The sequence below is a fragment of the Monodelphis domestica genome, chromosome 2 (genome assembly GCF_027887165.1).
Source record: "Monodelphis domestica isolate mMonDom1 chromosome 2, mMonDom1.pri, whole genome shotgun sequence".
NCBI classification, from domain to species: Eukaryota; Metazoa; Chordata; class Mammalia; order Didelphimorphia; family Didelphidae; genus Monodelphis; species Monodelphis domestica.
In genome coordinates, this window is record NC_077228.1 from 164,592,908 (window position 1) to 164,605,052 (window position 12,145).

Consider the following 12,145-nt stretch of genomic DNA (forward strand, 5'->3'; position numbering starts at 1 on the left):
TAAAAATCTCGTGATAATAATTACAGATGAAATTTGTACAAGTACTTATTATATGTCAGGCATGGTGTTAAGTGCTTTACAAATATTGTCTCACCAGATCCTCACCAGTGAGGTAGGTGCTATTATTATCCCCATTTTATAGATGAGGAAATCGAGGCAAACAGAAGATAAGTGATTTGCCCAGGTCATACAGCTAGGAAGCATCAGAAGTCAAATTGGACTTTGATTTCAGGACCAGCACTCTATCTACTATGTTCCCTAGCTGCTTTTCTCCATATGTTCTTGTTAGGATGGGGATGAGTGTACAATAGCAAAACTGACACAATGGAATGTGTCCAAAGAAGGATAACTGGATTGGTGAGGGCAATTCAAAAGGAAATTAGCTGGGGTAGGTAGGTGGTTCTGTGTATAGAGATCTAGGCCTGGAGCTGGGAGGTCCTGGGTTCAAATTTGGCCTTAGATATTGCCTAGCTGTGTGTCCCTGGGAAAGTCACTTAACCCCATCTGCCTAGCCCTTACTGTTCTTCTGGCTTGGAAAGGATTCTTAGTATTAATTCTAAGACAGAGGGTAGGGCTTTTTGTTTGTTTGTTTGTATGTATATTTTCTTATCGGGAATCATCTGAAGAACTGGGAATGTTTAACCAGGAGAAGAGAAGGCTTAGGAAATGGTAGCTGGTACCTTTTTTCTTTGTTCCTTTCCTTTCCTTTCCTTTCCTTTCCTTTCCTTTCCTTTCCTTTCCTTTCCTTTCCTTTCCTTTCCTTTCCTTTCCTTTCCTTTCCTTTCCTTTCCTTTCCTTTCCTTTCCTTTCCTTTCCTTTCCTTTCCTTTCCTTTCCTTTCCTTTCCTTTTTCCTTTCCTTTCCTTTCCTTTCCTTTCCTTTCCTTTCCTTTCCTTTCCTTTTTCCTTTCCTTTCCTTTCCTTTCCTTTCCTTTTTCCTTTCCTTTCCTTTCCTTTTTCCTTTCCTTTCCTTTCCTTTCCTTTCCTTTCCTTTCCTTTCCTTTCCTTTCCTTTCCTTTCCTTTCCTTTCCTTTCCTTTCCTTTCCTTTCCTTTCCTTTCCTTTCCTTTCCTTTCCTTTCCTTTCCTTTCCTTTCCTTTCCTTTCCTTTCCTTTCCTTTCCTTTCCTTTCCTTTCCTTTCCTTTCCTTTTTCCTTTCCTTTCCTTTCCTTTCCTTTCCTTTCCTTTCCTTTCCTTTCCTTTCCTTTTTCCTTTCCTTTCCTTTCCTTTCCTTTCCTTTTTCCTTTCCTTTCCTTTCCTTTTTCCTTTCCTTTCCTTTCCTTTCCTTTCCTTTCCTTTCCTTTCCTTTCCTTTCCTTTCCTTTCCTTTCCTTTCCTTTCCTTTCCTTTCCTTTCCTCCTTTCCTTCTTTTCTTTTCTTTTCTTTTCTTTTCTTTTCTTTTCTTTTCTTTTCTTTTCTTTTCTTTTCTTTTCTTTTCTTTTCTTTTCTTTTCTTTTCTTTTCTTTTTTTGAGACCCTAGGGCTTTCTATTTCGTCCAGGCTAGAAATACAGCAACCATCTGGGCCCATCAAATTGGCTTGGCCCCACTACCAATGGGTGTGGAAATTTTACCAGCTCCACTTCAGAGCTGGGCCTCTTAGTCCCTCCTTCTACTCCCAGGAGTTATCAATTATCATTATTATTGGTGCCAGACTGAATTCAGATGCCCATTTGACTCTAACCCTATTACAAGCCAGAATTCCTGAGCTGGAGTGATCCATTGGCCTCAACCTCCTGCCTGGGTAGGGATGACAGCAATGCTCCATGAAGCTCAGCCTTTGGTGGCTGGCATATTGGAAAGGGTGAAAGGATCCCTGTGGACACCTTGTCTCTGGCCCTTATGGTGGATCCTTGGAGAAGTCATTGAACCTCTTTGGATTTGAGCTTTCTTTGAAAAAAGGGCAGCCAGGCAGCTTCTGAGATCCTTTGCAGCTTCTGAGATCCTTTCCAGCCACAATTCTCTGTGCAATTTGTCTTCAAATATTAAAACAGTGATAGCCCAGAAGCAGATTTGGACTTATTCATCTGAGCTTCAAATGGGAGAGTTTGGCTTAATGGGTTGAAGTTGCTACTTCAGGAAGAACTTCCACTAGAGCTGTCCAAAAGTGGAATGAACTGCACCAGGAGGCAGTTGTTTCTAGCTCACCAAAGGCCTTCATGTTCAGGCTGGGTCATCATTTCATTAGATACGGATGTAGTGTGCTGAACTGCAGGGTGGATAGAGTGCTTGGGCCTTGTTTAGTCATGTCAGACTCTTGGTGACCCCATTTGGGGTTTTCTTAGCAAAGACACTGTAGTGGTTTGCCATTTCCTTTTCCAGCTTATGTGACAGGTGAGGAAACTGAGGCAAACAATGTGGCTTGCTCAAGGTCACATAGTGAGCATTGAATAGGTCTTTCTGACTCCAGGCCTAGTATTCTGTCCATTGAACCATCTGGTTGCCCCTCAGGAAGACCACAGTTCAAATCCAGCCTCTGATATTTCCTAGCTGTGTGACTCAGGTCACTTAATCTCTGTCTGCCTCAGTTTCCTTTTCTGAAAAAATGGGCATAATAATAGCACCTAACTCTCAGGATTATTGTAAGGATCAAATGCAACAATATATGGAAAATGCTTTGCAAATCTTATTGAAATATATAGATGCTATTATTAACTATTATTTTGTCCCTCTGTTTTAGCTCCCAAATATTAACATTTTGAATGCCAGATTTTGACTCCCACATGTATTCATTGTGCCTCTCAAGTGTCCCCTTTCACAATGGGGGATTTCCATTCCCAAATATGGATGAAAGCATGTTAAAGAGAACATGTTGACATCTGAACTCTCCAAATATTCATTTGTTCTGTTCCAGGTTTGTGGCTTCAGCTTGGACTCAAGTCTAATCCTGCTGTGATCTCTATTGAATCCCTATCTTGAATTCCACTTTTGACATTTAGATTCCAATTTGTATACACCACTTAAAGGTTCCAGGGACCAGAGATACAGCCGACCACTTTTTCTGATGTAAGACTTCATGTCTTCATTGGCGGTTGGATGAATTTTTTTCCCCAAACTTTTCCATTCCATCTTAGAATCAGCACTGCATATTTGTCCCAAGGCAGAAGAGTGGTAAGGGCTAGGCAATGGGGGTTAAGTGACTTGCCCAGGGTCACATAGTTAGGAAGTATCTAGGGCAAGGTTTGAACCCAGAACCTAGGCTGTAGGTCTGGGTCCCTATCCTCTGAGCTACTTAGCAGTCTCCTGGATTAATCTTTTGACTATCTATGATGTCTTCCTCTCTGAATCCTTTCAGGAGTACATTGATGTAGAATAAAAACAGAAATCCTTGTCTTTCCCCTTTCCTCTTGCTTTCTATCCTAAAACATAGCTGAAGCCCAGGGAAGAGAGGGACTCAGCCCAAGAACACTCAAGAGAACATAAGAGAAGAAAGCCCTAATGATATTTCCCTCTGCTTCCTCTACCAAGGCCCCTTTTTTTGTCTGCCCCTCAAGTAAGTGGGACTCAGTATATCAGGATAGGACTAGCTCTAGGCTGAGTGAAGAGTGAAGAACCTTCAGAGTGAAGAACCTGGCTGGGAAAGCAGAAGGAATAAAGATTAAACCAAGCCTGAAAACAGTTATTCTTCTGCCAAGCACCAGGCTCCAAGGTGTGGGGTATGAGTCTGGCTCCTGGTCCTTCAGTTGTGGCATGGCCATATGCGATGGGGCTGTTCATTTTCAATCTGAAAGAAGAGTTCTCAGTGTCCTACCCATGTGGTGGCAGGGAAGGGTGTGTTCTGGGTGAGAGATTCTAACCCAACAAAAAGTCTTGCCCTTTGGAACTCGTCACTCCCCCTCGGAATCAAGATTTAGAGGCTCTTAGAGATGGATAAGAAAACTCTCAAAGGTAGGGAAGCTGGGAGAGAGGGTGCTTAATTCTTTGGTATGGGCCAAGAGGGGATGGAGAAAAAACAGAAGCAACAATGGGAACAAAATGGTGGGAATAAGCCAATAAGTTTATGGAGGTCTCCTGGGGAGCCAGGCTTCCTTTCAGAGGCACTCATTTTCTCATTTCTATACCTTTGATGTCACTATATTTGTTTTTAATTTGGAAAATTTTATTTAATTAATTAATTTAGAATATTTTTCCATGGTTACATGATTCATGTTCTTTTTCTCTCCTCTCTCCACCCCACCCCCCCTACCCTAACCTATGCACAATTCTTCTGGATTTTACCTATTCCATATTATTGATATTTGCACTAGGATGATCATTTAGAGTCTATATCCCCATTCATGTTCCCATTGACCCATGTGATCAAACAGTTGTTTTTCTTCTGTGTTTCTATTCCAAAGTTCTTTCTCTGGATGTGGATAGTGTTCTTTCTCCTAAGTCCCTCTGGGTTGTTCTGGATCATTGCATTGCCACTAATGGTGAAGTTCATTACATTCAGTTGTACCACAGTGTATCAGTCTCTGTGTACAATGTTCTCCTGGTTCTGCTCCTTTCACTCTGCATCACTTCCTGGAGGTTGTTCCAGTTCACATGGAATTCCTCCTGTTCATTATTTCTTTGAACACAATAGTATTCCATTTGATGTCACTTTAGACTGAAAGTTTCAGCTTGTCCACTAACTCCTAGAGTTACTGGAGATACTGGAGTGATTTGCCATTTTCTTCTCCAGTGGATTAAGGTGAACAGAGATTAAGTGACTTGCTCAGGGTCACAGAACTGCTAGGTGTCTGAGGTTGAATTAGAACTCAGGTCTTCCTGACTCCAGGCCCAGGCCCCATTGAGCCATCTAGTTGCCAAACTCACAGAATAACCTTGAGTAATTCATTTCAAAGGATCTGTAGGCTCATGGATCTAGAGCTATAAGTGACCTCAGAGTCCAACACTTTTTACAAATAAGGAAACTGAGGCCATGAGACTTACCCAAAGTTATAGTAAGTAGTGAGATTTGAGCTCATGTCCCTTGATACAAGGCAGTGGGTAAAGTGCCAGGCCTAGAGTCAGGAAGACTCATATTCCTGAATTCAAATCTGGCCCCTCACCACTTCCTAGCTGTGTGACCTTGGACTTAACCCTGTTTGCCTCAGTTTCCTCCTCTGTAAAATGAGCTGGAGAAGAAAATGGCAAACCACTCCAGTATCTTTGCCAAGAAAACCCCAAATGGGGTCATGACGAGTCAGACATGACTGAAAAACTACTGAAAAACAACTACTGACTCTGGAGTCAGCGCTTATTTCACTAAATGTTTGTTGAAAACCTGACCAATTGTAACTCGTTGCCTCCATACAGACATTTAATGTCTCTTGAGGCCCTGGTTTCCTATGATATTAGGAGGCCGGACTAAGTGATCTCCAAAGTTACTTGTAGCTCTGAAATTTTATGTCTGTGAAGCAATGGAGTTAGTCTAACATTCTCTAGGATGCAGAACCCTGGAAGGCTGATGGAGCAAAGCTCAAGACTTCCTTTTTTTTTTCCCAATTACATGTAATAACAATTTTCAAAATACATTTTCTGAAATTATATGATCCAAATTGTCTCCCTCCTCCTTCTTCCCTCTCCCCTCCTTGGCTTGTTAGCAATTTGATCTGGATTATGCATGTATAATTATGCAAACATACTTCCACACATATAGGAGTGAGAGAATACTCCTCCAAAGCCAAAACACAAATAAAATAAAGTGAAAAATAGCATGGGAAGCTTGAGATTTTCAAGAACCTGTTGTGAACCCCTGGACAGGTTTGATGGGAAACTTTAACAGTGCCATGGGCAGAGCTGAGGCCAGATGTCATTGAAGAGCTCACTGGGAGGACTGGGAAGATGCTGGAATTAGAGGTGCTTGTGGTGTGGAGCTTCTTCCTCAGAGAGGAAAATATCTTCCCCTGGGAGATGGGGGTGGGGGGGAGAGAAAAGAGGGAGGAAATTACTTCTGGCCAAGTCCTTCTTCAATGCTGCCCTTTATGGGAGAGGAAATCTGTAACATGGATGGAGGGACATCACCCTGCCCCTATACAAATTTGACCTTTGTGAATCTTCTGACAATGTAAAGATATAAACTGATAGATGGTGGTTTGGGCTCTCCTGGGGAAGAGGTTAGATAACTTGTGATCATAACAATATGATTTAATAATCAAAGAAGAAAATGCAATCTTGGACTGCCTTAAGGAATGAAATGAAACTAGGGCCAATGGGTAAAAGGTGCAAAGAGCCAGATTTTGACTTGATGTGAGGAAAAACTTCCAAAGATTCAATGGACTACCTCTGAGGGGGGTGGGGTGTCTTCACACGAAAGCTGGATTTGAATCCTGTCATTTTGAGGCAGTTTTTAAAGATTGGTTTGGAAGGATTGTCAAAGCAGTTTCAGCTTTTGTGGCTACTAAGCTGCCATCTTGCCTCTACACACCCCAAATAAACAACAACTGAAAAAGAACTTTTTAGTTATATTGAAAAGAGATTTGTGTTTAGGTAGGGACTGGACTAGGAGATCTCAGGTCCTTCCCGTCCCTGGGATTCTGTAAATTTCAATTTATTCTAAGCCCAATGAACCTGCTCTTTCCCACAGGTTCCCCCTTCAGCTGCCAGGGTCTTTCTGAATTCTTTGCCCTTCATATCTTTTATTTCCCTCATCTCCTTTTCCAGCCCCCCAATCCTGGTCTCTCACCCTTCGCTCTCTTTATCTGACACTTCATTCCCCTTGCTCAGGCCCCTTTCTTCAGTCCCTTGGACTTGACAGTCCTCAGTCACTAGTATCAAATGACCCTGAGTTGGGACCTCTGTATTTTTAACCCACCAGACACCTGAAGCTCCTGCTATTGAAATCTGAGGAGCCCAGCTTAGGCTATATCCCTGGACTCTTCATGCTTGCACACACACACACACACACACACACACACACACACACACTGGTCTTAGTCTATTGCTCTCCATGAAGCTACAGCTGCGTCAGCAGCCCCAAGATAAGACCCCTGACTCATACCGCTACCAAATCTTGGAATGGAAGTGAATTTGGAGGCGATTCTCTATATTCCAGACTCCTCAGATCTATGGGGGAGGGAAGACCAATTCTCTTTCATCTTTGCTGCTCCTGTACTGAGTCACGGGCTTCTCTGTTCCCCAGTCTGCCCCTCATTTGTTACTCTAGTTCTCCCATTTAATTTTTTTTCTTTTTTACTCATCTCCTTTCTTTCCCCATCTCTTCCTGTCTCTGTTCCAGGGTTTCCTAAATTATGTTCAGCATGATTCCAGTTCTGTAATATGTCGCTTAGAGAATTCTGTGAGAAAATGTTGATGCCCTTCCCTTCCTGGCATCCACTGACCCAGGTTCACAAGGGTTTGGTGTCAGGGAGAGGAAGGTGCAGCCAAGGACAAGAGACATTCCACTCCTACTCCTATGAGAAGCCATGTAACACCTACCTCCATTCTCTCTTTTTAAAAGAATTATTTCTTTTACCTTATCCTCATTCTCAATTCTTTCCACTCCTTCCCCCCATTTCTGTCCTTCAGCACCAACAAAGATGTTCCATTTTGAAGAGAAAGAAGAGGTAGCCCAGTCTTTTGTTTTGTGATATTCTTTCACAAATAGGGTGGATGGGACTTAATATGAATATATTTTAAACCCTTACCAATACTATGTGTTGGTTCCAAGGCAGAAGAGCAGTAAGGGCTAGGCAATGGGGTTAAGTGACTTGTCCAGAGTCACCTAGCTAGGAAGTGTCTAAGGCCAGATTTGAACCTAGGACCTCCCATCTCTAGGTCTGGCTCTCAATTCATTGAACTACCCAGCTGGCCCCGAAATAATTTTTTTTGGGTCTAGTCCTGGAGTCATAGTGTGAGGGGATGTGTCTATAGTGGGACCATGTGACCAGCTCTGGGAAGGCTGGCCAGGTGAAGAAGCTTGGGAAGGGAACAATTGGCTACCTGCGACTGGTGCCTTTTCTTTCCCTGACCTGCTTTTTATTATTTAATAAGTAACTATAAATTAAGAGACAGTCTCCAGAGGGTTTTCATCTTAACAATGGAAACAGTCCAGGACCTTAAACCCAAGAGCCTTGGGAAGCCACCAATCCCTATAGAGATGTAGCCTGGCAACTGCTCCTGCAGGTACTTCAGACACAGCTACTGTGTGTTAGACATAGTGCTTAACTGCTAACGTTCTTATCGTCAAAGCCCTTGGCACTGTTGAACGGTTCAACTTTAGAAACTAAGATGATTTTACCAGTGTAAAGATTTTAGAAATGAAGCATTAACATCTGCTTTCTTGCGACACCCTAAGGACCATGGGACTTCACCATTTGATGCAGCTGAAAACTTCCATATAGGTTGCCTTCCCCTTTAGAATGTGAGCTTCTACAGAGCATTTCTGTTTGTATTTCCAGCATTTAGTACAGTGTTTTACAAAAAGTAAGCACTTAATAAATGCTTCATTCATTCATGGAGACGTGATACCAAAAAGCTATGCCAGTGGAGCACAAAATCTAGTAAATTCTACCAACTTTGAAAGATTTAAAGTACAGATTTGGTGATGGAATACATATTTGTAGAATCTTATGCAAAAATGAATGGTAAGACAAAAGGTTCCAGCCAAAGGGCATCTCAGTGGCTCAGTGGATAGAGAGCCAGGCTGAGAGTCAGGAAGACCTGGGTTCAAATGTGGCTCCAGATACTTCCTAACTGTGTGACCATGGGTAAGTCACTTAACCCCAATTGCCTAGCCCTTTCTGCTTTTCTGCCTTGGAATTGATACTCACATCGATTCTAAGACAGAAGATAAGGGTTAAAAAAAAAAGGTTCCAGCCAAACCCAGCTCCTCTTTTACATTAAAAAAAAATTGATGTGCCTTTTTTTTATTTTATGCTTAAAACTCTTACCTTCCATCTTAGAATTGATACTGTGTATTGGCTCTAAGGCAAAAGAGCAGTAAGGGCTGGGCAATGGGGGTTAAGTGACTTGCCCAGGGTTCATATTTGAACCCAAGACCTTTCATCTCTGGGCCTGGCTCTCAATCCAATGAGCCACCCAACTTCCCTCCCCCTTGTGCCTTTATTTTAAAAAATATTTTCATGCATGCAACAAATTCTAAGGTTTTCTTATCCATTCTGCTTCTGTTTCTCTGTCTCTGTCTCTCACACACATGCACACAAAACACACACAAATACACAGTATAAGATTGCATAATCACTCACATTTAAAATTGTGGTCATTAGTGGGTTTTTTCTCCATTTATTTCTTTTGCATTTGTTTTTATCCTCTTTCTCTTACAAGTCAGTACGTTGTCACTCCAATTATTTTTTTTTTTCCTTTTAAACCCTTACATTCTGTTGTACTAACAATTCTAAGCCAGAAGGGCAAGGGCTAGGTAAATGGAGTGACTTGCCCAGGGTCAGATAGTTAGGAAGTATCTGAGGCAACATTTGAACCCAAGTCTTCCCAACTCTAGGCCTTGAGCTCTATCTACTAAGTCACCTAGCTGCCCCCAAATTATATGTTGTTGAGTTATTTTAGTCATGTCTAACCCTTTGTGATCCCATATGGGGTTTTCTTGGCAAAGGTACTATAGTAGTTTACCATTTCCTTTTCCAATCTATTTTATAAAAGAGGAAACTGAGGTAAACAGGGTTAAGTGACTTTCCCATTGTCACAAAGCTTGTAAGGGTCCGAAGCATGATTTGAACTTGGGACTTTGTGACCCTAGGTACCATCTTGTTATCCTGAAACTACTTTTGCTTTCACTATTTTGAAATTAATATGTTCCCATTGGCTTTTCTCCCAGTCTCTTTTACTGGCCCCATCCCAAATTCCTAGAATTTACTTAAATTGTTAACTTTATTTTCTCTCCCTTCCTTCTTCTTCCCCTTTTGACCTTTACCTTTTTCTGCCCAATTATGCATGTGGTTCAAAATCTTGCCTACAGTTCAGCCATTTAAGTTTAAAAATGGCATTCTTTTAGGATATTATTTTTCCCAAAAGTTTTCTTTTATTTGAACCTTCTACTTACTTTTCCCTTCTAGACTATTCTAGATTCTAACCTCCAATTCATGTATTCCAATAACATTTCTTGTTTTTTTTCTTTCTTTCTCAACTCTGTGTCCCTCATGGTGATGGGGTTACTGAAGTACTGAATTTGACTTTTATTTAATAAAATTTTTTTAATTGAAAAATTTTATTTAATTAATTAATTTAGAACATTTTTTCCATGGCTACATGATTCATGTTCTTTCCCTCCTCCCCTCTCTCCCCCATAGCTGATGGGCAATTCCACTGGGTTTTACTTGTATTATTTGATCAAGACCAATTTCCATATTATTGCTATTTGCACTAGTGTGATCGTTTAGAGTCTATATCCCCAATCATACCCCCATTGGGACATCAATCAAGTTGTTCAATGGAGCGGTTTTGGGGGATCTGGTCAAGGGCGCTTTGGTCAACTGAAGAAGGTCAATTGAGAAGCTGACTGAAGTGTTCTTTCCACCTGTTGCTGATGCCTTTTTTATCTTTTATGAGTGTGTCACCGTCAGAGGATAGCAAGGGAGTGGTGGTGAGTTTTGATGGCCCATAGACAGTCTTGAGGGCACTGAAAAATTGTTTGTAGTTTTTCATATCAGCAAACCGCTGGATTTCTTCTGCCTTTTTTTTCCCACCATCCGTCTTGCATCTTCCTGATCTCACGTTGCGCCATGGCTTGGAGAGACTTGAATCTGTCCATTTTAGGAGCAGAGTTTGGGTTATTTTGCCACTCCACAAAAAGCCATCAAACAAATGAGTGCAGGCAAGGCACCCGGTAAAGACGGTATCCCAACCGAGGTGTAGAAGGCCTTAAATGGAAAGGCGCTCCAGGCATTCCACATTGTGCTGACCAGCATATGGGAAGAGGAAGACATGCCCCCAGAACTCAGAGATGCCTCCATCGTAGCCCTATACAAGAACAAAGGCTCACGAGCAGCCTGTGACAACTACAGAGGCATCTCACTACTCTCCACTGCTGGAAAGATCCGCGCCCGTGTTATACTCAACAGACTCCTGTCATCTGTTTCAGAGAAGAACCTGCCTGAATCACAATGTGGCTACCAGATCGCAGCACCATCGACATGGTCTTCACAGTGAGGCAAATGCAGGAAAAATGCCTTGAGCAGAACCTGAGTCTCTACATTGTCTTCATAGACCTGAAGAAGACATTCAACACAGTGAACAGGGACGCATTGTGGTTGATCTTTAGCAAGCTCGACTGCCCAGCAAAATTCGTCAAACTGATCCAGCTCTTTCATGTCGACATGACAGGGGAAGTCCTATCTGGTGGAGAGACTTCTGATTGCTTCAACATCTCCAATGGCATGAAACAAGGCTGTGTCCTTGCTCCAGTACTATTCAACCTATTTTTCACCCAAGTATTACGACATGCTGTGATGGATCTAGACCTGGGCATCTACATCAAATACCGACTGGATGGCTCACTATTTGACCTTCGCCGCCTGACTGCAAAAACAAAGACAACAGAGAGACTCATCCTGGAAGCTCTCTTTGCAGATGACTGTGCTCTCATGGCCCACCAAGAAAATCATCTCCAAACCATTGTGGACAGGTTCTCCACCGCAACAAAACTGTTTGGCCTGACTATCAGCCTCAGCAAAACAGAGGTGCTGTTCCAACCTGCACCAGGGAGGCCAACGAACCAGCCGTGCATTACAATCAATGGCACGCAGCGTTCTAACGTCAACACTTTCAAGTACCTGGGCAGGACCATCGCCAACGACGGGTCCCTAGACCACGAGATCAATGCCAGGATCCAAAAGGCCAGCCAGGCACTTGGGCGGCTGCACTGCAAAGTCCACCAACACAGAGGTGTAAGCACTGCGACGAATCTCAAAGTGTATAACGCAGTGGTCCTCAGCTCGCTCCTGTACGGTTGTGAGACATGGACACTGTACCGGAAGCACATGAAACAGCTGGAGCAATTCCACCAACGCTCCCTCCAGTCAATGATGAGGATCCGATGGCAGGACCAAATCACCAATCAGGAAGTCCTCGACAGAGCCAACTCCACCAGCATCGAAGTCATGGTCCTCAAAACCCAGCTATGATGGTCTGGACACGTCATCCGCATGGACCCACAGTGAATACCAAGATAGGTATTCTACGGTGAACTGTCAGCTGGACTCAGGAAACAA